Here is a 23,449-nt window from a genome sequence, read left to right as displayed (position 1 = left end):
AAGTGGGACCCACATTGAATGATCCCTTGAGTTTTCAAAAAACGATATATGCGATTGCATGATATATATTAACGGATGCGATCATACCATCACTAATGCACCGGATCCCATCAGAACTCCGAAGTTAAGCGTGCTTGGGAGAGAGTAGTACTAGGATGGGTGACCTCCCGGGAAGTCCTCGTGTTGCATCCCTCCCTCTTTTTTTTTTTTTTTTTTTTGGTTGTTGCGTAAGCCTATATAGTACAAACATAACGTCGTAACTTTTACATCGTGAGGAACCACGCGACCCATAATACCTTTTCGGAAAGCCCCAAGAGTGTTTCTGGCAAGGCAATGGGTCTTCGTACCATTGGAGCATTCTGGAGGCCGAATTTTGACGTTTAAAAGTGTTTCGGATGTTTTTTTGTGATCGCGACACAATTAGCTACGAGTACAAAATTATGTTCGGATATGGTTATCTCTTGTTTTTCGCGGTTCGAAGCACGTCCAAGGTGAATAAACGGGTCCACATATCAAGTGGGACCCACATTGAATGATCCCTTGAGTTTTCAAAAAACGATATATGCGATTGCATGATATATACAAACGGATGCGATCATACCAGCACTAATGCACCGTATCCCATCAGAACTCTGCAGTTAAGCGCGCTTGGGCGGGAGTAGTACTAGGATGGGTGACCTCCCGGGAAGTCCTCGTGTTGCATCCCTCCCTCTTTTTTTTTTTTTTTTTTTTGGTTGTTGCGTAAGCCTATATAGTACAAACATAACGTCGTAACTTTTACATCGTGAGGAACCACGCGACCCATAATACCTTTTCGGAAAGCCCCAAGAGTGTTTCCGGCAAGGCAATGGGTCTTCGTCCCATTGGACCATTCTGGAGGCCGAATTTTGACGTTTAAAAGTGTTTCGGATGTTTTTTTGTGATCGCGACACAATTAGCTACGAGTACAAGATTATGTTCGGATATGGTTATCTCTTGTTTTTCGCGGTTCGAAGCACGTCCAAGGTGAATAAACGGGTCCACATATCAAGTGGGACCCACATTGAATGATCCCTTGAGTTTTCAAAAAACGATATATGCGATTGCATGATATATACTAACGGATGCGATCATACCAGCACTAATGCACCGGATCCCATCAGAACTCCGCAGTTAAGCGTGCTTGGGCGAGAGTAGTACCTTTTCGGAAAGCCCCAAGAGTGTTTCTGGCAAGGCAATGGGTCTTCGTACCATTGGACCATTCTGGAGGCCGAATTTTGACGTTTAAAAGTGTTTCGGATGTTTTTTTGTGATCGCGACACAATTAGCTACGAGTACAAAATTATGTTCGGATATGGTTATCTCTTGTTTTTCGCGGTTCGAAGCACGTCCAAGGTGAATAAACGGGTCCACATATCAAGTGGGACCCACATTGAATGATCCCTTGAGTTTTCAAAAAACGATATATGCGATTGCATGATATATACAAACGGATGCGATCATACCAGCACTAATGCACCGTATCCCATCAGAACTCTGCAGTTAAGCGCGCTTGGGCGGGAGTAGTACTAGGATGGGTGACCTCCCGGGAAGTCCTCGTGTTGCATCCCTCCCTCTTTTTTTTTTTTTTTTTTTTGGTTGTTGCGTAAGCCTATATAGTACAAACATAACGTCGTAACTTTTACATCGTGAGGAACCACGCGACCCATAATACCTTTTCGGAAAGCCCCAAGAGTGTTTCCGGCAAGGCAATGGGTCTTCGTCCCATTGGACCATTCTGGAGGCCGAATTTTGACGTTTAAAAGTGTTTCGGATGTTTTTTTGTGATCGCGACACAATTAGCTACGAGTACAAGATTATGTTCGGATATGGTTATCTCTTGTTTTTCGCGGTTCGAAGCACGTCCAAGGTGAATAAACGGGTCCACATATCAAGTGGGACCCACATTGAATGATCCCTTGAGTTTTCAAAAAACGATATATGCGATTGCATGATATATACTAACGGATGCGATCATACCAGCACTAATGCACCGGATCCCATCAGAACTCCGCAGTTAAGCGTGCTTGGGCGAGAGTAGTACCTTTTCGGAAAGCCCCAAGAGTGTTTCTGGCAAGGCAATGGGTCTTCGTACCATTGGACCATTCTGGAGGCCGAATTTTGACGTTTAAAAGTGTTTCGGATGTTTTTTTGTGATCGCGCCACAATTAGCTACGAGTACAAAATTATGTTCGGATATGGTTATCTCTTGTTTTTCACGGTTCGAAGCACATCCAAGGTGAATAAACCGGTCCACATATCAAGTGGGACCCACAATGAATGATCCCTTGAGTTTTCAAAAAACGATATATGCGATTGCATGATATATACAAACGGATGCGATCATACCAGCACTAATGCACCGTATCCCATCAGAACTCCGCAGTTAAGCGTGCTTGGGCGAGAGTAGTACTAGGATGGGTGACCTCCCGGGAAGTCCTCGTGTTGCATCCCTCCCTCTTTTTTTTTTTTTTTTTTTTGGTTGTTGCGTAAGCCTATATAGTACAAACATAACGTCGTAACTTTTACATCGTGAGGAACCACGCGACCCATAATACCTTTTCGGAAAGCCCCAAGAGTGTTTCCGGCAAGGCAATGGGTCTTCGTCCCATTGGACCATTCTGGAGGCCGAATTTTGACGTTTAAAAGTGTTTCGGATGTTTTTTTGTGATCGCGACACAATTAGCTACGAGTACAAGATTATGTTCGGATATGGTTATCTCTTGTTTTTCGCGGTTCGAAGCACGTCCAAGGTGAATAAACGGGTCCACATATCAAGTGGGACCCACATTGAATGATCCCTTGAGTTTTCAAAAAACGATATATGCGATTGCATGATATATATTAACGGATGCGATCATACCATCACTAATGCACCGGATCCCATCAGAACTCCGAAGTTAAGCGTGCTTGGGCGAGAGTAGTACTAGGATGGGTGACCTCCCGGGAAGTCCTCGTGTTGCATCCCTCCCTCTTTTTTTTTTTTTTTTTTTTGGTTGTTGCGTAAGCCTATATAGTACAAACATAACGTCGTAACTTTTACATCGTGAGGAACCACGCGACCCATAATACCTTTTCGGAAAGCCCCAAGAGTGTTTCTGGCAAGGCAATGGGTCTTCGTACCATTGGAGCATTCTGGAGGCCGAATTTTGACGTTTAAAAGTGTTTCGGATGTTTTTTTGTGATCGCGACACAATTAGCTACGAGTACAAAATTATGTTCGGATATGGTTATCTCTTGTTTTTCGCGGTTCGAAGCACGTCCAAGGTGAATAAACGGGTCCACATATCAAGTGGGACCCACATTGAATGATCCCTTGAGTTTTCAAAAAACGATATATGCGATTGCATGATATATACAAACGGATGCGATCATACCAGCACTAATGCACCGTATCCCATCAGAACTCTGCAGTTAAGCGCGCTTGGGCGGGAGTAGTACTAGGATGGGTGACCTCCCGGGAAGTCCTCGTGTTGCATCCCTCCCTCTTTTTTTTTTTTTTTTTTTTGGTTGTTGCGTAAGCCTATATAGTACAAACATAACGTCGTAACTTTTACATCGTGAGGAACCACGCGACCCATAATACCTTTTCGGAAAGCCCCAAGAGTGTTTCCGGCAAGGCAATGGGTCTTCGTCCCATTGGACCATTCTGGAGGCCGAATTTTGACGTTTAAAAGTGTTTCGGATGTTTTTTTGTGATCGCGACACAATTAGCTACGAGTACAAGATTATGTTCGGATATGGTTATCTCTTGTTTTTCGCGGTTCGAAGCACGTCCAAGGTGAATAAACGGGTCCACATATCAAGTGGGACCCACATTGAATGATCCCTTGAGTTTTCAAAAAACGATATATGCGATTGCATGATATATACTAACGGATGCGATCATACCAGCACTAATGCACCGGATCCCATCAGAACTCCGCAGTTAAGCGTGCTTGGGCGAGAGTAGTACCTTTTCGGAAAGCCCCAAGAGTGTTTCTGGCAAGGCAATGGGTCTTCGTACCATTGGACCATTCTGGAGGCCGAATTTTGACGTTTAAAAGTGTTTCGGATGTTTTTTTGTGATCGCGACACAATTAGCTACGAGTACAAAATTATGTTCGGATATGGTTATCTCTTGTTTTTCGCGGTTCGAAGCACGTCCAAGGTGAATAAACGGGTCCACATATCAAGTGGGACCCACATTGAATGATCCCTTGAGTTTTCAAAAAACGATATATGCGATTGCATGATATATACAAACGGATGCGATCATACCAGCACTAATGCACCGTATCCCATCAGAACTCTGCAGTTAAGCGCGCTTGGGCGGGAGTAGTACTAGGATGGGTGACCTCCCGGGAAGTCCTCGTGTTGCATCCCTCCCTCTTTTTTTTTTTTTTTTTTTTGGTTGTTGCGTAAGCCTATATAGTACAAACATAACGTCGTAACTTTTACATCGTGAGGAACCACGCGACCCATAATACCTTTTCGGAAAGCCCCAAGAGTGTTTCCGGCAAGGCAATGGGTCTTCGTCCCATTGGACCATTCTGGAGGCCGAATTTTGACGTTTAAAAGTGTTTCGGATGTTTTTTTGTGATCGCGACACAATTAGCTACGAGTACAAGATTATGTTCGGATATGGTTATCTCTTGTTTTTCGCGGTTCGAAGCACGTCCAAGGTGAATAAACGGGTCCACATATCAAGTGGGACCCACATTGAATGATCCCTTGAGTTTTCAAAAAACGATATATGCGATTGCATGATATATACTAACGGATGCGATCATACCAGCACTAATGCACCGGATCCCATCAGAACTCCGCAGTTAAGCGTGCTTGGGCGAGAGTAGTACCTTTTCGGAAAGCCCCAAGAGTGTTTCTGGCAAGGCAATGGGTCTTCGTACCATTGGACCATTCTGGAGGCCGAATTTTGACGTTTAAAAGTGTTTCGGATGTTTTTTTGTGATCGCGCCACAATTAGCTACGAGTACAAAATTATGTTCGGATATGGTTATCTCTTGTTTTTCACGGTTCGAAGCACATCCAAGGTGAATAAACCGGTCCACATATCAAGTGGGACCCACAATGAATGATCCCTTGAGTTTTCAAAAAACGATATATGCGATTGCATGATATATACAAACGGATGCGATCATACCAGCACTAATGCACCGTATCCCATCAGAACTCCGCAGTTAAGCGTGCTTGGGCGAGAGTAGTACTAGGATGGGTGACCTCCCGGGAAGTCCTCGTGTTGCATCCCTCCCTCTTTTTTTTTTTTTTTTTTTTGGTTGTTGCGTAAGCCTATATAGTACAAACATAACGTCGTAACTTTTACATCGTGAGGAACCACGCGACCCATAATACCTTTTCGGAAAGCCCCAAGAGTGTTTCCGGCAAGGCAATGGGTCTTCGTCCCATTGGACCATTCTGGAGGCCGAATTTTGACGTTTAAAAGTGTTTCGGATGTTTTTTTGTGATCGCGACACAATTAGCTACGAGTACAAGATTATGTTCGGATATGGTTATCTCTTGTTTTTCGCGGTTCGAAGCACGTCCAAGGTGAATAAACGGGTCCACATATCAAGTGGGACCCACATTGAATGATCCCTTGAGTTTTCAAAAAACGATATATGCGATTGCATGATATATATTAACGGATGCGATCATACCATCACTAATGCACCGGATCCCATCAGAACTCCGAAGTTAAGCGTGCTTGGGCGAGAGTAGTACTAGGATGGGTGACCTCCCGGGAAGTCCTCGTGTTGCATCCCTCCCTCTTTTTTTTTTTTTTTTTTTTGGTTGTTGCGTAAGCCTATATAGTACAAACATAACGTCGTAACTTTTACATCGTGAGGAACCACGCGACCCATAATACCTTTTCGGAAAGCCCCAAGAGTGTTTCTGGCAAGGCAATGGGTCTTCGTACCATTGGAGCATTCTGGAGGCCGAATTTTGACGTTTAAAAGTGTTTCGGATGTTTTTTTGTGATCGCGCCACAATTAGCTACGAGTACAAAATTATGTTCGGATATGGTTATCTCTTGTTTTTCGCGGTTCGAAGCACGTCCAAGGTGAATAAACGGGTCCACATATCAAGTGGGACCCACATTGAATGATCCCTTGAGTTTTCAAAAAACGATATATGCGATTGCATGATATATACAAACGGATGCGATCATACCAGCACTAATGCACCGTATCCCATCAGAACCCTGCAGTTAAGCGCGCTTGGGCGGGAGTAGTACTAGGATGGGTGACCTCCCGGGAAGTCCTCGTGTTGCATCCCTCCCTCTTTTTTTTTTTTTTTTTTTTGGTTGTTGCGTAAGCCTATATAGTACAAACATAACGTCGTAACTTTTACATCGTGAGGAACCACGCGACCCATAATACCTTTTCGGAAAGCCCCAAGAGTGTTTCCGGCAAGGCAATGGGTCTTCGTCCCATTGGACCATTCTGGAGGCCGAATTTTGACGTTTAAAAGTGTTTCGGATGTTTTTTTGTGATCGCGACACAATTAGCTACGAGTACAAGATTATGTTCGGATATGGTTATCTCTTGTTTTTCGCGGTTCGAAGCACGTCCAAGGTGAATAAACGGGTCCACATATCAAGTGGGACCCACATTGAATGATCCCTTGAGTTTTCAAAAAACGATATATGCGATTGCATGATATATACTAACGGATGCGATCATACCAGCACTAATGCACCGGATCCCATCAGAACTCCGCAGTTAAGCGTGCTTGGGCGAGAGTAGTACCTTTTCGGAAAGCCCCAAGAGTGTTTCTGGCAAGGCAATGGGTCTTCGTACCATTGGACCATTCTGGAGGCCGAATTTTGACGTTTAAAAGTGTTTCGGATGTTTTTTTGTGATCGCGACACAATTAGCTACGAGTACAAAATTATGTTCGGATATGGTTATCTCTTGTTTTTCGCGGTTCGAAGCACGTCCAAGGTGAATAAACGGGTCCACATATCAAGTGGGACCCACATTGAATGATCCCTTGAGTTTTCAAAAAACGATATATGCGATTGCATGATATATACAAACGGATGCGATCATACCAGCACTAATGCACCGTATCCCATCAGAACTCTGCAGTTAAGCGCGCTTGGGCGGGAGTAGTACTAGGATGGGTGACCTCCCGGGAAGTCCTCGTGTTGCATCCCTCCCTCTTTTTTTTTTTTTTTTTTTTGGTTGTTGCGTAAGCCTATATAGTACAAACATAACGTCGTAACTTTTACATCGTGAGGAACCACGCGACCCATAATACCTTTTCGGAAAGCCCCAAGAGTGTTTCCGGCAAGGCAATGGGTCTTCGTCCCATTGGACCATTCTGGAGGCCGAATTTTGACGTTTAAAAGTGTTTCGGATGTTTTTTTGTGATCGCGACACAATTAGCTACGAGTACAAGATTATGTTCGGATATGGTTATCTCTTGTTTTTCGCGGTTCGAAGCACGTCCAAGGTGAATAAACGGGTCCACATATCAAGTGGGACCCACATTGAATGATCCCTTGAGTTTTCAAAAAACGATATATGCGATTGCATGATATATACTAACGGATGCGATCATACCAGCACTAATGCACCGGATCCCATCAGAACTCCGCAGTTAAGCGTGCTTGGGCGAGAGTAGTACCTTTTCGGAAAGCCCCAAGAGTGTTTCTGGCAAGGCAATGGGTCTTCGTACCATTGGACCATTCTGGAGGCCGAATTTTGACGTTTAAAAGTGTTTCGGATGTTTTTTTGTGATCGCGACACAATTAGCTACGAGTACAAAATTATGTTCGGATATGGTTATCTCTTGTTTTTCGCGGTTCGAAGCACGTCCAAGGTGAATAAACGGGTCCACATATCAAGTGGGACCCACATTGAATGATCCCTTGAGTTTTCAAAAAACGATATATGCGATTGCATGATATATACAAACGGATGCGATCATACCAGCACTAATGCACCGTATCCCATCAGAACTCTGCAGTTAAGCGTGCTTGGGCGGGAGTAGTACTAGGATGGGTGACCTCCCGGGAAGTCCTCGTGTTGCATCCCTCCCTCTTTTTTTTTTTTTTTTTTTTGGTTGTTGCGTAAGCCTATATAGTACAAACATAACGTCGTAACTTTTACATCGTGAGGAACCACGCGACCCATAATACCTTTTCGGAAAGCCCCAAGAGTGTTTCCGGCAAGGCAATGGGTCTTCGTCCCATTGGACCATTCTGGAGGCCGAATTTTGACGTTTAAAAGTGTTTCGGATGTTTTTTTGTGATCGCGACACAATTAGCTACGAGTACAAGATTATGTTCGGATATGGTTATCTCTTGTTTTTCGCGGTTCGAAGCACGTCCAAGGTGAATAAACGGGTCCACATATCAAGTGGGACCCACATTGAATGATCCCTTGAGTTTTCAAAAAACGATATATGCGATTGCATGATATATACTAACGGATGCGATCATACCAGCACTAATGCACCGGATCCCATCAGAACTCCGCAGTTAAGCGTGCTTGGGCGAGAGTAGTACCTTTTCGGAAAGCCCCAAGAGTGTTTCTGGCAAGGCAATGGGTCTTCGTACCATTGGACCATTCTGGAGGCCGAATTTTGACGTTTAAAAGTGTTTCGGATGTTTTTTTGTGATCGCGCCACAATTAGCTACGAGTACAAAATTATGTTCGGATATGGTTATCTCTTGTTTTTCACGGTTCGAAGCACATCCAAGGTGAATAAACCGGTCCACATATCAAGTGGGACCCACAATGAATGATCCCTTGAGTTTTCAAAAAACGATATATGCGATTGCATGATATATACAAACGGATGCGATCATACCAGCACTAATGCACCGTATCCCATCAGAACTCCGCAGTTAAGCGTGCTTGGGCGAGAGTAGTACTAGGATGGGTGACCTCCCGGGAAGTCCTCGTGTTGCATCCCTCCCTCTTTTTTTTTTTTTTTTTTTGGTTGTTGCGTAAGCCTATATAGTACAAACATAACGTCGTAACTTTTACATCGTGAGGAACCACGCGACCCATAATACCTTTTCGGAAAGCCCCAAGAGTGTTTCCGGCAAGGCAATGGGTCTTCGTCCCATTGGACCATTCTGGAGGCCGAATTTTGACGTTTAAAAGTGTTTCGGATGTTTTTTTGTGATCGCGACACAATTAGCTACGAGTACAAGATTATGTTCGGATATGGTTATCTCTTGTTTTTCGCGGTTCGAAGCACGTCCAAGGTGAATAAACGGGTCCACATATCAAGTGGGACCCACATTGAATGATCCCTTGAGTTTTCAAAAAACGATATATGCGATTGCATGATATATATTAACGGATGCGATCATACCATCACTAATGCACCGGATCCCATCAGAACTCCGAAGTTAAGCGTGCTTGGGCGAGAGTAGTACTAGGATGGGTGACCTCCCGGGAAGTCCTCGTGTTGCATCCCTCCCTCTTTTTTTTTTTTTTTTTTTTGGTTGTTGCGTAAGCCTATATAGTACAAACATAACGTCGTAACTTTTACATCGTGAGGAACCACGCGACCCATAATACCTTTTCGGAAAGCCCCAAGAGTGTTTCTGGCAAGGCAATGGGTCTTCGTACCATTGGAGCATTCTGGAGGCCGAATTTTGACGTTTAAAAGTGTTTCGGATGTTTTTTTGTGATCGCGACACAATTAGCTACGAGTACAAAATTATGTTCGGATATGGTTATCTCTTGTTTTTCGCGGTTCGAAGCACGTCCAAGGTGAATAAACGGGTCCACATATCAAGTGGGACCCACATTGAATGATCCCTTGAGTTTTCAAAAAACGATATATGCGATTGCATGATATATACAAACGGATGCGATCATACCAGCACTAATGCACCGTATCCCATCAGAACTCTGCAGTCAAGCGCGCTTGGGCGGGAGTAGTACTAGGATGGGTGACCTCCCGGGAAGTCCTCGTGTTGCATCCCTCCCTCTTTTTTTTTTTTTTTTTTTTGGTTGTTGCGTAAGCCTATATAGTACAAACATAACGTCGTAACTTTTACATCGTGAGGAACCACGCGACCCATAATACCTTTTCGGAAAGCCCCAAGAGTGTTTCCGGCAAGGCAATGGGTCTTCGTCCCATTGGACCATTCTGGAGGCCGAATTTTGACGTTTAAAAGTGTTTCGGATGTTTTTTTGTGATCGCGACACAATTAGCTACGAGTACAAGATTATGTTCGGATATGGTTATCTCTTGTTTTTCGCGGTTCGAAGCACGTCCAAGGTGAATAAACGGGTCCACATATCAAGTGGGACCCACATTGAATGATCCCTTGAGTTTTCAAAAAACGATATATGCGATTGCATGATATATACTAACGGATGCGATCATACCAGCACTAATGCACCGGATCCCATCAGAACTCCGCAGTTAAGCGTGCTTGGGCGAGAGTAGTACCTTTTCGGAAAGCCCCAAGAGTGTTTCTGGCAAGGCAATGGGTCTTCGTACCATTGGACCATTCTGGAGGCCGAATTTTGACGTTTAAAAGTGTTTCGGATGTTTTTTTGTGATCGCGCCACAATTAGCTACGAGTACAAAATTATGTTCGGATATGGTTATCTCTTGTTTTTCACGGTTCGAAGCACATCCAAGGTGAATAAACCGGTCCACATATCAAGTGGGACCCACAATGAATGATCCCTTGAGTTTTCAAAAAACGATATATGCGATTGCATGATATATACAAACGGATGCGATCATACCAGCACTAATGCACCGTATCCCATCAGAACTCCGCAGTTAAGCGTGCTTGGGCGAGAGTAGTACTAGGATGGGTGACCTCCCGGGAAGTCCTCGTGTTGCATCCCTCCCTCTTTTTTTTTTTTTTTTTTTTGGTTGTTGCGTAAGCCTATATAGTACAAACATAACGTCGTAACTTTTACATCGTGAGGAACCACGCGACCCATAATACCTTTTCGGAAAGCCCCAAGAGTGTTTCCGGCAAGGCAATGGGTCTTCGTCCCATTGGACCATTCTGGAGGCCGAATTTTGACGTTTAAAAGTGTTTCGGATGTTTTTTTGTGATCGCGACACAATTAGCTACGAGTACAAGATTATGTTCGGATATGGTTATCTCTTGTTTTTCGCGGTTCGAAGCACGTCCAAGGTGAATTAACGGGTCCACATATCAAGTGGGACCCACATTGAATGATCCCTTGAGTTTTCAAAAAACGATATATGCGATTGCATGATATATATTAACGGATGCGATCATACCATCACTAATGCACCGGATCCCATCAGAACTCCGAAGTTAAGCGTGCTTGGGCGAGAGTAGTACTAGGATGGGTGACCTCCCGGGAAGTCCTCGTGTTGCATCCCTCCCTCTTTTTTTTTTTTTTTTTTTTGGTTGTTGCGTAAGCCTATATAGTACAAACATAACGTCGTAACTTTTACATCGTGAGGAACCACGCGACCCATAATACCTTTTCGGAAAGCCCCAAGAGTGTTTCTGGCAAGGCAATGGGTCTTCGTACCATTGGAGCATTCTGGAGGCCGAATTTTGACGTTTAAAAGTGTTTCGGATGTTTTTTTGTGATCGCGACACAATTAGCTACGAGTACAAAATTATGTTCGGATATGGTTATCTCTTGTTTTTCGCGGTTCGAAGCACGTCCAAGGTGAATAAACGGGTCCACATATCAAGTGGGACCCACATTGAATGATCCCTTGAGTTTTCAAAAAACGATATATGCGATTGCATGATATATACAAACGGATGCGATCATACCAGCACTAATGCACCGTATCCCATCAGAACTCTGCAGTTAAGCGCGCTTGGGCGGGAGTAGTACTAGGATGGGTGACCTCCCGGGAAGTCCTCGTGTTGCATCCCTCCCTCTTTTTTTTTTTTTTTTTTTTGGTTGTTGCGTAAGCCTATATAGTACAAACATAACGTCGTAACTTTTACATCGTGAGGAACCACGCGACCCATAATACCTTTTCGGAAAGCCCCAAGAGTGTTTCCGGCGAGGCAATGGGTCTTCGTCCCATTGGACCATTCTGGAGGCCGAATTTTGACGTTTAAAAGTGTTTCGGATGTTTTTTTGTGATCGCGACACAATTAGCTACGAGTACAAGATTATGTTCGGATATGGTTATCTCTTGTTTTTCGCGGTTCGAAGCACGTCCAAGGTGAATAAACGGGTCCACATATCAAGTGGGACCCACATTGAATGATCCCTTGAGTTTTCAAAAAACGATATATGCGATTGCATGATATATACTAACGGATGCGATCATACCAGCACTAATGCACCGGATCCCATCAGAACTCCGCAGTTAAGCGTGCTTGGGCGAGAGTAGTACCTTTTCGGAAAGCCCCAAGAGTGTTTCTGGCAAGGCAATGGGTCTTCGTACCATTGGACCATTCTGGAGGCCGAATTTTGACGTTTAAAAGTGTTTCGGATGTTTTTTTGTGATCGCGACACAATTAGCTACGAGTACAAAATTATGTTCGGATATGGTTATCTCTTGTTTTTCGCGGTTCGAAGCACGTCCAAGGTGAATAAACGGGTCCACATATCAAGTGGGACCCACATTGAATGATCCCTTGAGTTTTCAAAAAACGATATATGCGATTGCATGATATATACAAACGGATGCGATCATACCAGCACTAATGCACCGTATCCCATCAGAACTCTGCAGTTAAGCGCGCTTGGGCGGGAGTAGTACTAGGATGGGTGACCTCCCGGGAAGTCCTCGTGTTGCATCCCTCCCTCTTTTTTTTTTTTTTTTTTTTGGTTGTTGCGTAAGCCTATATAGTACAAACATAACGTCGTAACTTTTACATCGTGAGGAACCACGCGACCCATAATACCTTTTCGGAAAGCCCCAAGAGTGTTTCTGGCAAGGCAATGGGTCTTCGTCCCATTGGACCATTCTGGAGGCCGAATTTTGACGTTTAAAAGTGTTTCGGATGTTTTTTTGTGATCGCGACACAATTAGCTACGAGTACAAGATTATGTTCGGATATGGTTATCTCTTGTTTTTCGCGGTTCGAAGCACGTCCAAGGTGAATAAACGGGTCCCAATATCAAGTGGGACCCACATTGAATGATCCCTTGAGTTTTCAAAAAACGATATATGCGATTGCATGATATATACTAACGGATGCGATCATACCAGCACTAATGCACCGGATCCCATCAGAACTCCGCAGTTAAGCGTGCTTGGGCGAGAGTAGTACCTTTTCGGAAAGCCCCAAGAGTGTTTCTGGCAAGGCAATGGGTCTTCGTACCATTGGACCATTCTGGAGGCCGAATTTTGACGTTTAAAAGTGTTTCGGATGTTTTTTTGTGATCGCGCCACAATTAGCTACGAGTACAAAATTATGTTCGGATATGGTTATCTCTTGTTTTTCACGGTTCGAAGCACATCCAAGGTGAATAAACCGGTCCACATATCAAGTGGGACCCACAATGAATGATCCCTTGAGTTTTCAAAAAACGATATATGCGATTGCATGATATATACAAACGGATGCGATCATACCAGCACTAATGCACCGTATCCCATCAGAACTCCGCAGTTAAGCGTGCTTGGGCGAGAGTAGTACTAGGATGGGTGACCTCCCGGGAAGTCCTCGTGTTGCATCCCTCCCTCTTTTTTTTTTTTTTTTTTTTTGGTTGTTGCGTAAGCCTATATAGTACAAACATAACGTCGTAACTTTTACATCGTGAGGAACCACGCGACCCATAATACCTTTTCGGAAAGCCCCAAGAGTGTTTCCGGCAAGGCAATGGGTCTTCGTCCCATTGGACCATTCTGGAGGCCGAATTTTGACGTTTAAAAGTGTTTCGGATGTTTTTTTGTGATCGCGACACAATTAGCTACGAGTACAAGATTATGTTCGGATATGGTTATCTCTTGTTTTTCGCGGTTCGAAGCACGTCCAAGGTGAATAAACGGGTCCACATATCAAGTGGGACCCACATTGAATGATCCCTTGAGTTTTCAAAAATCGATATATGCGATTGCATGATATATATTAACGGATGCGATCATACCATCACTAATGCACCGGATCCCATCAGAACTCCGAAGTTAAGCGTGCTTGGGCGAGAGTAGTACTAGGATGGGTGACCTCCCGGGAAGTCCTCGTGTTGCATCCCTCCCTCTTTTTTTTTTTTTTTTTTTTGGTTGTTGCGTAAGCCTATATAGTACAAACATAACGTCGTAACTTTTACATCGTGAGGAACCACGCGACCCATAATACCTTTTCGGAAAGCCCCAAGAGTGTTTCTGGCAAGGCAATGGGTCTTCGTACCATTGGAGCATTCTGGAGGCCGAATTTTGACGTTTAAAAGTGTTTCGGATGTTTTTTTGTGATCGCGACACAATTAGCTACGAGTACAAAATTATGTTCGGATATGGTTATCTCTTGTTTTTCGCGGTTCGAAGCACGTCCAAGGTGAATAAACGGGTCCACATATCAAGTGGGACCCACATTGAATGATCCCTTGAGTTTTCAAAAAACGATATATGCGATTGCATGATATATACAAACGGATGCGATCATACCAGCACTAATGCACCGTATCCCATCAGAACTCTGCAGTTAAGCGCGCTTGGGCGGGAGTAGTACTAGGATGGGTGACCTCCCGGGAAGTCCTCGTGTTGCATCCCTCCCTCTTTTTTTTTTTTTTTTTTTTGGTTGTTGCGTAAGCCTATATAGTACAAACATAACGTCGTAACTTTTACATCGTGAGGAACCACGCGACCCATAATACCTTTTCGGAAAGCCCCAAGAGTGTTTCCGGCAAGGCAATGGGTCTTCGTCCCATTGGACCATTCTGGAGGCCGAATTTTGACGTTTAAAAGTGTTTCGGATGTTTTTTTGTGATCGCGACACAATTAGCTACGAGTACAAGATTATGTTCGGATATGGTTATCTCTTGTTTTTCGCGGTTCGAAGCACGTCCAAGGTGAATAAACGGGTCCACATATCAAGTGGGACCCACATTGAATGATCCCTTGAGTTTTCAAAAAACGATATATGCGATTGCATGATATATACTAACGGATGCGATCATACCAGCACTAATGCACCGGATCCCATCAGAACTCCGCAGTTAAGCGTGCTTGGGCGAGAGTAGTACCTTTTCGGAAAGCCCCAAGAGTGTTTCTGGCAAGGCAATGGGTCTTCGTACCATTGGACCATTCTGGAGGCCGAATTTTGACGTTTAAAAGTGTTTCGGATGTTTTTTTGTGATCGCGCCACAATTAGCTACGAGTACAAAATTATGTTCGGATATGGTTATCTCTTGTTTTTCACGGTTCGAAGCACATCCAAGGTGAATAAACCGGTCCACATATCAAGTGGGACCCACAATGAATGATCCCTTGAGTTTTCAAAAAACGATATATGCGATTGCATGATATATACAAACGGATGCGATCATACCAGCACTAATGCACCGTATCCCATCAGAACTCCGCAGTTAAGCGTGCTTGGGCGAGAGTAGTACTAGGATGGGTGACCTCCCGGGAAGTCCTCGTGTTGCATCCCTCCCTCTTTTTTTTTTTTTTTTTTTTGGTTGTTGCGTAAGCCTATATAGTACAAACATAACGTCGTAACTTTTACATCGTGAGGAACCACGCGACCCATAATACCTTTTCGGAAAGCCCCAAGAGTGTTTCCGGCAAGGCAATGGGTCTTCGTCCCATTGGACCATTCTGGAGGCCGAATTTTGACGTTTAAAAGTGTTTCGGATGTTTTTTTGTGATCGCGACACAATTAGCTACGAGTACAAGATTATGTTCGGATATGGTTATCTCTTGTTTTTCGCGGTTCGAAGCACGTCCAAGGTGAATAAACGGGTCCACATATCAAGTGGGACCCACATTGAATGATCCCTTGAGTTTTCAAAAAACGATATATGCGATTGCATGATATATATTAACGGATGCGATCATACCATCACTAATGCACCGGATCCCATCAGAACTCCGAAGTTAAGCGTGCTTGGGCGAGAGTAGTACTAGGATGGGTGACCTCCCGGGAAGTCCTCGTGTTGCATCCCTCCCTCTTTTTTTTTTTTTTTTTTTTGGTTGTTGCGTAAGCCTATATAGTACAAACATAACGTCGTAACTTTTACATCGTGAGGAACCACGCGACCCATAATACCTTTTCGGAAAGCCCCAAGAGTGTTTCTGGCAAGGCAATGGGTCTTCGTACCATTGGAGCATTCTGGAGGCCGAATTTTGACGTTTAAAAGTGTTTCGGATGTTTTTTTGTGATCGCGACACAATTAGCTACGAGTACAAAATTATGTTCGGATATGGTTATCTCTTGTTTTTCGCGGTTCGAAGCACGTCCAAGGTGAATAAACGGGTCCACATATCAAGTGGGACCCACATTGAATGATCCCTTGAGTTTTCAAAAAACGATATATGCGATTGCATGATATATACAAACGGATGCGATCATACCAGCACTAATGCACCGTATCCCATCAGAACTCTGCAGTTAAGCGCGCTTGGGCGGGAGTAGTACTAGGATGGGTGACCTCCCGGGAAGTCCTCGTGTTGCATCCCTCCCTCTTTTTTTTTTTTTTTTTTTTGGTTGTTGCGTAAGCCTATATAGTACAAACATAACGTCGTAACTTTTACATCGTGAGGAACCACGCGACCCATAATACCTTTTCGGAAAGCCCCAAGAGTGTTTCCGGCGAGGCAATGGGTCTTCGTCCCATTGGACCATTCTGGAGGCCGAATTTTGACGTTTAAAAGTGTTTCGGATGTTTTTTTGTGATCGCGACACAATTAGCTACGAGTACAAGATTATGTTCGGATATGGTTATCTCTTGTTTTTCGCGGTTCGAAGCACGTCCAAGGTGAATAAACGGGTCCACATATCAAGTGGGACCCACATTGAATGATCCCTTGAGTTTTCAAAAAACGATATATGCGATTGCATGATATATACTAACGGATGCGATCATACCAGCACTAATGCACCGGATCCCATCAGAACTCCGCAGTTAAGCGTGCTTGGGCGAGAGTAGTACCTTTTCGGAAAGCCCCAAGAGTGTTTCTGGCAAGGCAATGGGTCTTCGTACCATTGGACCATTCTGGAGGCCGAATTTTGACGTTTAAAAGTGTTTCGGATGTTTTTTTGTGATCGCGACACAATTAGCTACGAGTACAAAATTATGTTCGGATATGGTTATCTCTTGTTTTTCGCGGTTCGAAGCACGTCCAAGGTGAATAAACGGGTCCACATATCAAGTGGGACCCACATTGAATGATCCCTTGAGTTTTCAAAAAACGATATATGCGATTGCATGATATATACAAACGGATGCGATCATACCAGCACTAATGCACCGTATCCCATCAGAACTCTGCAGTTAAGCGCGCTTGGGCGGGAGTAGTACTAGGATGGGTGACCTCCCGGGAAGTCCTCGTGTTGCATCCCTCCCTCTTTTTTTTTTTTTTTTTTTTGGTTGTTGCGTAAGCCTATATAGTACAAACATAACGTCGTAACTTTTACATCGTGAGGAACCACGCGACCCATAATACCTTTTCGGAAAGCCCCAAGAGTGTTTCTGGCAAGGCAATGGGTCTTCGTCCCATTGGACCATTCTGGAGGCCGAATTTTGACGTTTAAAAGTGTTTCGGATGTTTTTTTGTGATCGCGACACAATTAGCTACGAGTACAAGATTATGTTCGGATATGGTTATCTCTTGTTTTTCGCGGTTCGAAGCACGTCCAAGGTGAATAAACGGGTCCACATATCAAGTGGGACCCACATTGAATGATCCCTTGAGTTTTCAAAAAACGATATATGCGATTGCATGATATATACTAACGGATGCGATCATACCAGCACTAATGCACCGGATCCCATCAGAACTCCGCAGTTAAGCGTGCTTGGGCGAGAGTAGTACCTTTTCGGAAAGCCCCAAGAGTGTTTCTGGCAAGGCAATGGGTCTTCGTACCATTGGACCATTCTGGAGGCCGAATTTTGACGTTTAAAAGTGTTTCGGATGTTTTTTTGTGATCGCGACACAATTAGCTACGAGTACAAAATTATGTTCGGATATGGTTATCTCTTGTTTTTCGCGGTTCGAAGCACGTCCAAGGTGAATAAACGGGTCCACATATCAAGTGGGACCCACATTGAATGATCCCTTGAGTTTTCAAAAAACGATATATGCGATTGCATGATATATACAAACGGATGCGATCATACCAGCACTAATGCACCGTATCCCATCAGAACTCTGCAGTTAAGCGCGCTTGGGCGGGAGTAGTACTAGGATGGGTGACCTCCCGGGAAGTCCTCGTGTTGCATCCCTCCCTCTTTTTTTTTTTTTTTTTTTTGGTTGTTGCGTAAGCCTATATAGTACAAACATAACGTCGTAACTTTTACATCGTGAGGAACCACGCGACCCATAATACCTTTTCGGAAAGCCCCAAGAGTGTTTCCGGCAAGGCAATGGGTCTTCGTCCCATTGGACCATTCTGGAGGCCGAATTTTGACGTTTAAAAGTGTTTCGGATGTTTTTTTGTGATCGCGACACAATTAGCTACGAGTACAAGATTATGTTCGGATATGGTTATCTCTTGTTTTTCGCGGTTCGAAGCACGTCCAAGGTGAATAAACGGGTCCACATATCAAGTGGGACCCACATTGAATGATCCCTTGAGTTTTCAAAAAACGATATATGCGATTGCATGATATATACTAACGGATGCGATCATACCAGCACTAATGCACCGGATCCCATCAGAACTCCGCAGTTAAGCGTGCTTGGGCGAGAGTAGTACCTTTTCGGAAAGCCCCAAGAGTGTTTCTGGCAAGGCAATGGGTCTTCGTACCATTGGACCATTCTGGAGGCCGAATTTTGACGTTTAAAAGTGTTTCGGATGTTTTTTTGTGATCGCGACACAATTAGCTACGAGTACAAAATTATGTTCGGATATGGTTATCTCTTGTTTTTCGCGGTTCGAAGCACGTCCAAGGTGAATAAACGGGTCCACATATCAAGTGGGACCCACATTGAATGATCCCTTGAGTTTTCAAAAAACGATATATGCGATTGCATGATATATACAAACGGATGCGATCATACCAGCACTAATGCACCGTATCCCATCAGAACTCTGCAGTTAAGCGCGCTTGGGCGGGAGTAGTACTAGGATGGGTGACCTCCCGGGAAGTCCTCGTGTTGCATCCCTCCCTCTTTTTTTTTTTTTTTTTTTTGGTTGTTGCGTAAGCCTATATAGTACAAACATAACGTCGTAACTTTTACATCGTGAGGAACCACGCGACCCATAATACCTTTTCGGAAAGCCCCAAGAGTGTTTCCGGCAAGGCAATGGGTCTTCGTCCCATTGGACCATTCTGGAGGCCGAATTTTGACGTTTAAAAGTGTTTCGGATGTTTTTTTGTGATCGCGACACAATTAGCTACGAGTACAAGATTATGTTCGGATATGGTTATCTCTTGTTTTTTGCGGTTCGAAGCACGTCCAAGGTGAATAAACGGGTCCACATATCAAGTGGGACCCACATTGAATGATCCCTTGAGTTTTCAAAAAACGATATATGCGATTGCATGATATATACTAACGGATGCGATCATACCAGCACTAATGCACCGGATCCCATCAGAACTCCGCAGTTAAGCGTGCTTGGGCGAGAGTAGTACCTTTTCGGAAAGCCCCAAGAGTGTTTCTGGCAAGGCAATGGGTCTTCGTACCATTGGACCATTCTGGAGGCCGAATTTTGACGTTTAAAAGTGTTTCGGATGTTTTTTTGTGATCGCGACACAATTAGCTACGAGTACAAAATTATGTTCGGATATGGTTATCTCTTGTTTTTCGCGGTTCGAAGCACGTCCAAGGTGAATAAACGGGTCCACATATCAAGTGGGACCCACATTGAATGATCCCTTGAGTTTTCAAAAAACGATATATGCGATTGCATGATATATACAAACGGATGCGATCATACCAGCACTAATGCACCGTATCCCATCAGAACTCTGCAGTTAAGCGCGCTTGGGCGGGAGTAGTACTAGGATGGGTGACCTCCCGGGAAGTCCTCGTGTTGCATCCCTCCCTCTTTTTTTTTTTTTTTTTTTTGGTTGTTGCGTAAGCCTATATAGTACAAACATAACGTCGTAACTTTTACATCGTGAGGAACCACGCGACCCATAATACCTTTTCGGAAAGCCCCAAGAGTGTTTCCGGCAAGGCAATGGGTCTTCGTCCCATTGGACCATTCTGGAGGCCGAATTTTGACGTTTAAAAGTGTTTCGGATGTTTTTTTGTGATCGCGACACAATTAGCTACGAGTACAAAATTATGTTCGGATATGGTTATCTCTTGTTTTTCGCGGTTCGAAGCACGTCCAAGGTGAATAAACGGGTCCACATATCAAGTGGGACCCACATTGAATGATCCCTTGAGTTTTCAAAAAACGATATATGCGATTGCATGATATATACTAACGGATGCGATCATACCAGCACTAATGCACCGGATCCCATCAGAACTCCGCAGTTAAGCGTGCTTGGGCGAGAGTAGTACCTTTTCGGAAAGCCCCAAGAGTGTTTCTGGCAAGGCAATGGGTCTTCGTACCATTGGACCATTCTGGAGGCCGAATTTTGACGTTTAAAAGTGTTTCGGATGTTTTTTTGTGATCGCGACACAATTAGCTACGAGTACAAAATTATGTTCGGATATGGTTATCTCTTGTTTTTCGCGGTTCGAAGCACGTCCAAGGTGAATAAACGGGTCCACATATCAAGTGGGACCCACATTGAATGATCCCTTGAGTTTTCAAAAAACGATATATGCGATTGCATGATATATACAAACGGATGCGATCATACCAGCACTAATGCACCGTATCCCATCAGAACTCTGCAGTTAAGCGCGCTTGGGCGGGAGTAGTACTAGGATGGGTGACCTCCCGGGAAGTCCTCGTGTTGCATCCCTCCCTCTTTTTTTTTTTTTTTTTTTTTGGTTGTTGCGTAAGCCTATATAGTACAAACATAACGTCGTAACTTTTACATCGTGAGGAACCACGCGACCCATAATACCTTTTCGGAAAGCCCCAAGAGTGTTTCCGGCAAGGCAATGGGTCTTCGTCCCATTGGACCATTCTGGAGGCCGAATTTTGACGTTTAAAAGTGTTTCGGATGTTTTTTTGTGATCGCGACACAATTAGCTACGAGTACAAGATTATGTTCGGATATGGTTATCTCTTGTTTTTTGCGGTTCGAAGCACGTCCAAGGTGAATAAACGGGTCCACATATCAAGTGGGACCCACATTGAATGATCCCTTGAGTTTTCAAAAAACGATATATGCGATTGCATGATATATACTAACGGATGCGATCATACCAGCACTAATGCACCGGATCCCATCAGAACTCCGCAGTTAAGCGTGCTTGGGCGAGAGTAGTACCTTTTCGGAAAGCCCCAAGAGTGTTTCTGGCAAGGCAATGGGTCTTCGTACCATTGGACCATTCTGGAGGCCGAATTTTGACGTTTAAAAGTGTTTCGGATGTTTTTTTGTGATCGCGCCACAATTAGCTACGAGTACAAAATTATGTTCGGATATGGTTATCTCTTGTTTTTCACGGTTCGAAGCACATCCAAGGTGAATAAACCGGTCCACATATCAAGTGGGACCCACAATGAATGATCCCTTGAGTTTTCAAAAAACGATATATGCGATTGCATGATATATACAAACGGATGCGATCATACCAGCACTAATGCACCGTATCCCATCAGAACTCCGCAGTTAAGCGTGCTTGGGCGAGAGTAGTACTAGGATGGGTGACCTCCCGGGAAGTCCTCGTGTTGCATCCCTCCCTCTTTTTTTTTTTTTTTTTTTTGGTTGTTGCGTAAGCCTATATAGTACAAACATAACGTCTTAACTTTTACATCGTGAGGAACCACGCGACCCATAATACCTTTTCGGAAAGCCCCAAGAGTGTTTCCGGCAAGGCAATGGGTCTTCGTCCCATTGGACCATTCTGGAGGCCGAATTTTGACGTTTAAAAGTGTTTCGGATGTTTTTTTGTGATCGCGACACAATTAGCTACGAGTACAAGATTATGTTCGGATATGGTTATCTCTTGTTTTTCGCGGTTCGAAGCACGTCCAAGGTGAATAAACGGGTCCACATATCAAGTGGGACCCACATTGAATGATCCCTTGAGTTTTCAAAAAACGATATATGCGATTGCATGATATATATTAACGGATGCGATCATACCATCACTAATGCACCGGATCCCATCAGAACTCCGAAGTTAAGCGTGCTTGGGCGAGAGTAGTACTAGGATGGGTGACCTCCCGGGAAGTCCTCGTGTTGCATCCCTCCCTCTTTTTTTTTTTTTTTTTTTTGGTTGTTGCGTAAGCCTATATAGTACAAACATAACGTCGTAACTTTTACATCGTGAGGAACCACGCGACCCATAATACCTTTTCGGAAAGCCCCAAGAGTGTTTCTGGCAAGGCAATGGGTCTTCGTACTATTGGAGCATTCTGGAGGCCGAATTTTGACGTTTAAAAGTGTTTCGGATGTTTTTTTGTGATCGCGACACAATTAGCTACGAGTACAAAATTATGTTCGGTTATGGTTATCTCTTGTTTTTCGCGGTTCGAAGCACGTCCAAGGTGAATAAACGGGTCCACATATCAAGTGGGACCCACATTGAATGATCCCTTGAGTTTTCAAAAAACGATATATGCGATTGCATGATATATACAAACGGATGCGATCATACCAGCACTAATGCACCGTATCCCATCAGAACTCTGCAGTTAAGCTCGCTTGGGCGGGAGTAGTACTAGGATGGGTGACCTCCTGGGAAGTCCTCGTGTTGCATCCCTCCCTCTTTTTTTTTTTTTTTTTTTTGGTTGTTGCGTAAGCCTATATAGTACAAACATAACGTCGTAACTTTTACATCGTGAGGAACCACGCGACCCATAATACCTTTTCGGAAAGCCCCAAGAGTGTTTCCGGCAAGGCAATGGGTCTTCGTCCCATTGGACCATTCTGGAGGCCGAATTTTGACGTTTAAAAGTGTTTCGGATGTTTTTTTGTGATCGCGACACAATTAGCTACGAGTACAAGATTATGTTCGGATATGGTTATCTCTTGTTTTTCGCGGTTCGAAGCACGTCCAAGGTGAATAAACGGGTCCACATATCAAGTGGGACCCACATTGAATGATCCCTTGAGTTTTCAAAAAACGATATATGCGATTGCATGATATATACTAACGGATGCGATCATACCAGCACTAATGCACCGGATCCCATCAGAACTCCGAAGTTAAGCGTGCTTGGGCGAGAGTAGTACCTTTTCGGAAAGCCCCAAGAGTGTTTCTGGCAAGGCAATGGGTCTTCGTGCCATTGGACCAT

At 44.0% G+C, this 23,449-nt stretch overlaps 16 non-coding genes and 17 pseudogenes across 16 annotated transcripts; all 33 read left to right on the top strand.

The window, feature by feature from the left end:
* Window positions 1-73: 73 nt before the first annotated feature.
* LOC147922404 (5S ribosomal RNA) lies at window positions 74-192 on the top strand. The gene has a single exon (XR_015590272.1). It is a non-coding gene; the product is annotated as a 5S ribosomal RNA (ribosomal RNA).
* Window positions 193-587: 395 nt separating this feature from the next.
* On the top strand, window positions 588-706 carry LOC147922403 (5S ribosomal RNA; annotated as a pseudogene).
* A 764-nt stretch (window positions 707-1,470) lies between these two features.
* LOC147922402 (5S ribosomal RNA) lies at window positions 1,471-1,589 on the top strand (annotated as a pseudogene).
* A 764-nt stretch (window positions 1,590-2,353) lies between these two features.
* Window positions 2,354-2,472, top strand: LOC147922401 (5S ribosomal RNA). Its single transcript, XR_015590215.1, has one exon. It is a non-coding gene; the product is annotated as a 5S ribosomal RNA (ribosomal RNA).
* Window positions 2,473-2,867: 395 nt separating this feature from the next.
* Window positions 2,868-2,986, top strand: LOC147922400 (5S ribosomal RNA). Its single transcript, XR_015590091.1, has one exon. It is a non-coding gene; the product is annotated as a 5S ribosomal RNA (ribosomal RNA).
* Window positions 2,987-3,381: 395 nt separating this feature from the next.
* On the top strand, window positions 3,382-3,500 carry LOC147922399 (5S ribosomal RNA; annotated as a pseudogene).
* Window positions 3,501-4,264: 764 nt separating this feature from the next.
* On the top strand, window positions 4,265-4,383 carry LOC147922398 (5S ribosomal RNA; annotated as a pseudogene).
* Window positions 4,384-5,147: 764 nt separating this feature from the next.
* Window positions 5,148-5,266, top strand: LOC147922397 (5S ribosomal RNA). The gene has a single exon (XR_015590213.1). It is a non-coding gene; the product is annotated as a 5S ribosomal RNA (ribosomal RNA).
* A 395-nt stretch (window positions 5,267-5,661) lies between these two features.
* On the top strand, window positions 5,662-5,780 carry LOC147922396 (5S ribosomal RNA). The gene has a single exon (XR_015590090.1). It is a non-coding gene; the product is annotated as a 5S ribosomal RNA (ribosomal RNA).
* Window positions 5,781-6,175: 395 nt separating this feature from the next.
* On the top strand, window positions 6,176-6,294 carry LOC147922395 (5S ribosomal RNA; annotated as a pseudogene).
* A 764-nt stretch (window positions 6,295-7,058) lies between these two features.
* Window positions 7,059-7,177, top strand: LOC147922394 (5S ribosomal RNA; annotated as a pseudogene).
* A 764-nt stretch (window positions 7,178-7,941) lies between these two features.
* On the top strand, window positions 7,942-8,060 carry LOC147922393 (5S ribosomal RNA). The gene has a single exon (XR_015590287.1). It is a non-coding gene; the product is annotated as a 5S ribosomal RNA (ribosomal RNA).
* Window positions 8,061-8,824: 764 nt separating this feature from the next.
* LOC147922392 (5S ribosomal RNA) lies at window positions 8,825-8,943 on the top strand. The gene has a single exon (XR_015590212.1). It is a non-coding gene; the product is annotated as a 5S ribosomal RNA (ribosomal RNA).
* A 394-nt stretch (window positions 8,944-9,337) lies between these two features.
* LOC147922391 (5S ribosomal RNA) lies at window positions 9,338-9,456 on the top strand. The gene has a single exon (XR_015590089.1). It is a non-coding gene; the product is annotated as a 5S ribosomal RNA (ribosomal RNA).
* Window positions 9,457-9,851: 395 nt separating this feature from the next.
* Window positions 9,852-9,970, top strand: LOC147922390 (5S ribosomal RNA; annotated as a pseudogene).
* A 764-nt stretch (window positions 9,971-10,734) lies between these two features.
* LOC147922389 (5S ribosomal RNA) lies at window positions 10,735-10,853 on the top strand. The gene has a single exon (XR_015590211.1). It is a non-coding gene; the product is annotated as a 5S ribosomal RNA (ribosomal RNA).
* A 395-nt stretch (window positions 10,854-11,248) lies between these two features.
* On the top strand, window positions 11,249-11,367 carry LOC147922388 (5S ribosomal RNA). Its single transcript, XR_015590088.1, has one exon. It is a non-coding gene; the product is annotated as a 5S ribosomal RNA (ribosomal RNA).
* Window positions 11,368-11,762: 395 nt separating this feature from the next.
* On the top strand, window positions 11,763-11,881 carry LOC147922387 (5S ribosomal RNA; annotated as a pseudogene).
* A 764-nt stretch (window positions 11,882-12,645) lies between these two features.
* On the top strand, window positions 12,646-12,764 carry LOC147922386 (5S ribosomal RNA; annotated as a pseudogene).
* A 764-nt stretch (window positions 12,765-13,528) lies between these two features.
* LOC147922385 (5S ribosomal RNA) lies at window positions 13,529-13,647 on the top strand. Its single transcript, XR_015590210.1, has one exon. It is a non-coding gene; the product is annotated as a 5S ribosomal RNA (ribosomal RNA).
* A 396-nt stretch (window positions 13,648-14,043) lies between these two features.
* LOC147922384 (5S ribosomal RNA) lies at window positions 14,044-14,162 on the top strand. Its single transcript, XR_015590087.1, has one exon. It is a non-coding gene; the product is annotated as a 5S ribosomal RNA (ribosomal RNA).
* A 395-nt stretch (window positions 14,163-14,557) lies between these two features.
* Window positions 14,558-14,676, top strand: LOC147922383 (5S ribosomal RNA; annotated as a pseudogene).
* Window positions 14,677-15,440: 764 nt separating this feature from the next.
* On the top strand, window positions 15,441-15,559 carry LOC147922382 (5S ribosomal RNA). The gene has a single exon (XR_015590209.1). It is a non-coding gene; the product is annotated as a 5S ribosomal RNA (ribosomal RNA).
* A 395-nt stretch (window positions 15,560-15,954) lies between these two features.
* LOC147922381 (5S ribosomal RNA) lies at window positions 15,955-16,073 on the top strand. The gene has a single exon (XR_015590085.1). It is a non-coding gene; the product is annotated as a 5S ribosomal RNA (ribosomal RNA).
* A 395-nt stretch (window positions 16,074-16,468) lies between these two features.
* Window positions 16,469-16,587, top strand: LOC147922380 (5S ribosomal RNA; annotated as a pseudogene).
* Window positions 16,588-17,351: 764 nt separating this feature from the next.
* On the top strand, window positions 17,352-17,470 carry LOC147922379 (5S ribosomal RNA; annotated as a pseudogene).
* Window positions 17,471-18,234: 764 nt separating this feature from the next.
* LOC147922378 (5S ribosomal RNA) lies at window positions 18,235-18,353 on the top strand (annotated as a pseudogene).
* Window positions 18,354-19,117: 764 nt separating this feature from the next.
* LOC147922377 (5S ribosomal RNA) lies at window positions 19,118-19,236 on the top strand (annotated as a pseudogene).
* A 764-nt stretch (window positions 19,237-20,000) lies between these two features.
* On the top strand, window positions 20,001-20,119 carry LOC147922376 (5S ribosomal RNA; annotated as a pseudogene).
* Window positions 20,120-20,883: 764 nt separating this feature from the next.
* LOC147922375 (5S ribosomal RNA) lies at window positions 20,884-21,002 on the top strand (annotated as a pseudogene).
* A 765-nt stretch (window positions 21,003-21,767) lies between these two features.
* LOC147922374 (5S ribosomal RNA) lies at window positions 21,768-21,886 on the top strand. Its single transcript, XR_015590207.1, has one exon. It is a non-coding gene; the product is annotated as a 5S ribosomal RNA (ribosomal RNA).
* A 395-nt stretch (window positions 21,887-22,281) lies between these two features.
* LOC147922373 (5S ribosomal RNA) lies at window positions 22,282-22,400 on the top strand. The gene has a single exon (XR_015590084.1). It is a non-coding gene; the product is annotated as a 5S ribosomal RNA (ribosomal RNA).
* Window positions 22,401-22,795: 395 nt separating this feature from the next.
* LOC147922372 (5S ribosomal RNA) lies at window positions 22,796-22,914 on the top strand (annotated as a pseudogene).
* The last annotated feature ends 535 nt before the right edge of the window (window positions 22,915-23,449 follow it).

The sequence above is a fragment of the Camelina sativa genome, chromosome 18, assembly GCF_030686135.1.
Source record: "Camelina sativa cultivar CO46 ecotype springtype chromosome 18, ASM3068613v1".
Taxonomy (NCBI): domain Eukaryota; kingdom Viridiplantae; phylum Streptophyta; class Magnoliopsida; order Brassicales; family Brassicaceae; genus Camelina; species Camelina sativa.
Note: the sequence above shows the minus strand (reverse complement) of the source record. Positions and strands in the feature narration are given on the sequence as shown.